Source organism: Miscanthus floridulus, chromosome 5 (assembly GCF_019320115.1).
Source record: "Miscanthus floridulus cultivar M001 chromosome 5, ASM1932011v1, whole genome shotgun sequence".
NCBI lineage: Eukaryota > Viridiplantae > Streptophyta > Magnoliopsida > Poales > Poaceae > Miscanthus > Miscanthus floridulus.
The window spans coordinates 1543405-1548707 of record NC_089584.1 but is presented as its reverse complement, the minus strand read 5'-3'; positions in this window follow the sequence as shown (position 1 = coordinate 1548707).

Below are 5303 nucleotides of genomic sequence, written 5' to 3'. Positions count from 1 at the left end.
GCCGGCCCCCCTGAGTATAAATCCTGGCTCCGCCACTAATGCGGTGGTTGGTTCCTCATTGGCCGGCCATGTTTGTTGTATTGCCTTGTCTCACAGACCATATTTCTCTTAATTAGCGTGAAGTCGCACTTGAATTTGGGTTGGTGTGGTTCAGATACTTTTATGTCATGGTTGGTCACGCTTTGCCCCGTGTGATGTACGGGCTCGATACATTTGAGATGTACCTTTTATGCATGCATGGTTCGTGATACACTAATGTGGTTGAACTATGGTTTGGTCTACTTATTATCTACCTTGGTTGTCGACATGGCTCTTGTGTGCTGTGATGGTCATGCTATCTAATTTTGCTATTTATGAGTGTGTGTGCGCGCGCGCGCGTGCATATATGTGCTTGTAATGTGTGTGTGTTTTGAGAGCTTTTGGCACATGGGAAACTCTGCTGAAAATTTTACCCTGTTTAAACAAGATGGAAAAGAGTCAAATCTACCTATTGGACTTAGCAAGATTACCTCGGAGATAAGAGAATAAAGAACAACAGAGAAGGAGTCGATTGGCAAATGCTAACACTCAAGAGAAAATTCAAGTAGGATAAGGGCGTCACACTCGTGCTTACTTGTGGCTAATTAACATCCATACAGACTACGCAGTCACTTCCCCACTTAAGCACTTTCACTCACCTTGCTCGCCTCCTTGGGTGATACAACACCTGCAATGCCACCTTAGACTCCACAGACAAACGGTTGCTGTATTAAGGAGGCCACCTTATACTCCACAGAGAAACGGTGGCTATATTAACGAGGGATAGCTAGTGGTAATGAGTCAATGTAAAATTTATGCTTTAACACTTGCAGATTGCAACAGTTACAACTAGCCGACACTACCAAAATTTGCCTCTGCAACCACTGAGTGAGGCAGGAGAGCATTATTACAGGATACAACGTCCTATTTTATTCTGGTAAGTGCAATCAAGCCATAATATGTGTTTAGGTGTTGATGACCACCTAATTAGAGAACTAATAAGATTTATTAAGATGATAAGCAACGAATTCATTAGAGAGGATGTCACATGGAAAGGAGGAGCCCCTAATTACAAATAAGGACGGCATCGCGCTCAAAGGAGTTTTGAATTCTTTTGTCTTTTGAAATTGAGTATGGGAAAAGCCGTACTATAAAAGGGGACACTACAACTCGTTAAAAGTGTGCAACCAAATGCTCAATCTTTACATAAAACATCCTTACACCTCAGCCAAGGCAGCCAACTTAACAACTCCTTCACCCTTGCTGTCTTGCTGGGTGCGGCAGTGCCGCACCTGGAGAGAGGCACTACCGCACTTAGGGTGGCACTGCCGCACTTAAGTAGCCGTTGGAAGGCAGGGGGATATTTATACTTTTCCCTATCCTCCATAACATCTCTCTCTTGTTCCCCAACAGTTCAGACCGACGAAAATCAGCAGGTGCTCATCTCCTCTCTCCTCCATTGGTGCCCTTCAAGCTCTCAAGTTTTTCCTTTGATTTCCCCCATCAATCCTTGAGAAAAAAGGTGCCAAAAGTGATTAGAGAGCAGCTCCACTTATTCCCAAAGCCTAAAGAGCATTTGGTTCATATTTTGGCGGGCGGTTGTGTTTGTTACTCTTGGATCTTGGCTCCTAGCCGGCTAGAGCGTCGTCCGGTGAGCTTGCTAAGTTTGTGGCAGCCCCGGGAGGTTTGTAACCACCTCTTGCAGCGAGTAAAATCACCCCTCATCTTAAGAGTTCACTCTCTTGACTTGAGAACGAGGTAGGGTTGCAAAGCCCTAAGCCTTAGTGGTATACCTTAACAATGTGGACTTAGGCAAGCCTTGGTGGCGAGCTGAACCACGAGATAAATCATTGTATCATCTTGTGCTTGTGTTGCTACACTTGTGTTCATGTTCTTGTTGAGATGATTTCTAGGGTCTGAGGCCGGTCTACTTATGTGTGGTGTTTTCACCACTTTTAGCTGTCAATCTGTGATCTACTACCCTACAGGAAGCTAAGAAATTTACCCGATCTAAATTTTGTTGGGTAGATTTTGAACTGTGAACTAATCTCTCCTGCAGGTGCAGTAGTGCCGCTGTTTGGTGCGGTAGCGCCGCTGTGAGGGCAGTGCCACGCTCACAGAGCGGCAGTGCCGCGAGTGAATTTGACTTTGGTTTGAGTTGAATTTTTACAGGCCTATTCACCACTTCCTCTAGGCGTACCAGAGATCCTATAAGTGGTATCGGAGCGGATTACCTTATGTGCACTTCACCGCATGAGGTATGGAGCCTAGGGGAGGATCCGGTGTTGTGAAGCCCATCAACGTCGATCCGGAGGACGTTGGGCTACATGACACCGATAGCAGTGAGCTTAGCGCCTCTACAGCGAGCAACTCCACGCTCCCGTAGCTAGAGGCAATCGATGCCGAAAAAGCTTAAAATGAAGCAGAAAGAAGAAGAAGAAGAAGAAGGGTAGCTAGAAAAGAGAAAAGAGAAGCAAGAGAGAAGGAGAAGAAGAAGGAGCAGCCGCTGTTAGAAGAGAAGAAAGCAAGAAAAGAAGAAAGAAGGCTCAAGAGAGAAGCTAGAAGAAAAATAAGAGAAGCAAGAAAGAAGAAGAAACAAGAAGCAAAAGCCTCCAATGCATCTTCAAGTGATCTATCTAGCAGCTCCGAAGATGGTGGTGATGATGAGTCCTACCAAGTGCATAGCAAGAAGGACAAGAAAGAAAATGGCAAGAAGAATGACGGCAATAAATATGCCGCCGTATCCTTTAACTATTCTTCTATGTCTATGACTAACCATGATCACAAGTCTTTCATCAATGTGCCCATGGGCAAGTTACCTTATTTCGATGGGACTAACTTTGCCAAGTGGAAGCACTTGATGAGAGCCTATCTTATAGGTCTTCATCCCGGCATTTGAGAGGTTGTTTACAATGGATTTGAGCTACCGGTTGATCCCAAGAATCCAACCATGGATGAAATGAGAATCATCCACCTCAACGGTCAAGCTACTAGTGTGCTACTTAGTGCCTTGGATGGTGATGAGTACAATAGAGTGATTGGTGTGGATGTTGCCAAGCAAATTTGGGATACTTTGCATCTTGCACATGAAGGGTTTAATAAAGTGAGAAAGGCAAGAATTGATTTGTTGATGTCCAAGCTCAACCGATTTGTTATCTTGGATAGAGAAGGGCTACAAGAGATGTTTGATAGGTTGATGACCATGGTGGGCAAGATTAGAGGCTATGGTTGTGATGAGCTAGATGATCACAAAGCTGTCAAAATTATGTTGGAAGCTTATTCATCTAGAAATGAGACCGTAGTAACTCTAATTAGAGACAAGAAGAAGTTTGAGTACTTCACACCAAATGATGTACTTGGAAGAATCTTGACCTTTGACATGTAAAGAGAAGAAACAAATGAGAGGAAGAAGCTTGGAGAATTACAAGCAAAAGCTAGAAGGCATCAAGATCAACAAGGATGTAGCTCTGAAGGCCAACAAATCAAGCAAGCAAGGCTATACTAGCAAGTACAAGACCAACGAGCAAGCTTCAATTAGTAAGCCCAAAGCAATCAAGCAAGTTCAAGAAAGAGTAGAGACCACCTCATCCTCTAGTGAGAGTGAACATGATGATGACCAATATGAGAAAGTAAATGATGTTGCTCTCTTTATGAGGAGGTTTCACAAAGGGTTGAAGAAGCAAGGGTACAAGGTAGTAAAGAGGAAGTTTTCAAACAAGAAGAAGAGGACATGCTATAATTGTGAAAGCATCTATCACTTCATTGCCAAGTGCCAACATGAGATCAAGGAGAACAAGTATAAGAAAGAGAAGGAGGACAAGGCCGACCAGAGAAAGAGCAAGAAAAACATGGGAGAAGCTCACATTGGGCATGAATTGGATTCATCTATTAAAAGCTCAAGTGAAGAAGATGACAAAGTTGCAACCATTGCTATCCATGAGCCATCTTCTTCACCAAGACTCTTCACCAACATGTCCGATGATGACTACTACTCTCCTCACATTTGTCTTATGGCAAATGGTGAGAAGGTAAAATCTAAATCTAAGGTCAAAACTCCTCCACCTCCACCTCCTAGTGATATCTCTAGTAGTGATATTAGTGATAGCTCTAGTGATGATGAATCTAGTGATGAAGAAATTGATAAATTAATTAAGAACTTAGATGGAAAGACCAAACTATTCATCACTAAACTAATGGAGGACTTAGAGAGTGTCCAAACCGAGCTAGAATCTAGAGAGAAAACTCTTATCCAACAAGAGGATCTCTACATTGCTTGCAAGGAAGCTCTTGTATTAGAGAGAAGTGAGGTGGAATCCTTGCGCAAGGCCTTGGTCAAAGAACAAGGGGACCATACTATCACAAAGAAATAAAATATTGCTCTCAAGAAAAAGTATTATGACTTAGATGAAAAGCACAAAGAACTTGAGCTGCAATATAACATTCTTTGGGATAGCAACTCACATCCCTCTAATGCAAATGATGCCTCTACTACCTCCACTAGTCAAGGTTGTGGAAAATGTTATAATATTGATTTGAATACTTATTCCACTAACCTTTCAAACATAGAGACAATAAAAAAAATTGCTAGACTAAATGAGATCATTGGCAAGGGCTACTTCAGTGGTAAGGCTCAAGTAAGTGGCAAGAAGACAAATGACTCAAAAGTGCCTCAATTCAAGCAAGGGAGACACCCCTCAATCAAGCATGGGCTTGGGCACACTGCAGGAGCCAAGACAAATAAAAGAAAGATCATAAATAGTTATGAGTGTGTCAAGTTTGAGAAGAAGAAAATAATTGGTACAGATCAACCTGCACAGACAGCGGTAGTGCCGTAGTCCAGAGCGGCAGTGCCGCAGTGAAGGCCGATTATGCCGCTCCCCGCAAAAATGGGAAGGCTATCAATTATGCTCCTGATCAAACTAAGTCCAAGAAGGTGTCCCAATAGAAACACGATCAGCAGAAGCCAAAGGAATCAGTGTGGGGCACTATGAACAAGTATGTCTACCAACCAAAGTTTCAACCACATTGACAAAGCTTGACTTCGTGTTTTGTTTTAAGGAACAACAGCAGTGGAAAAGTAGTTGCTAAATATGTTGAAAATGAAGCCAACACATATAGGAATACTTCTATTTGGTTTCCTAAATTTCTTGTGACTAACATGCAAGGCCCCAAGTTTAATCAGAGACCTAAATCAAGCAACTAAATCTGTTTTACAGGCATACTCCTCCGGTGAATTAAGTTGGGTGCTTGATAGTGGATGTACAAATCATATGACCAGATAAAGG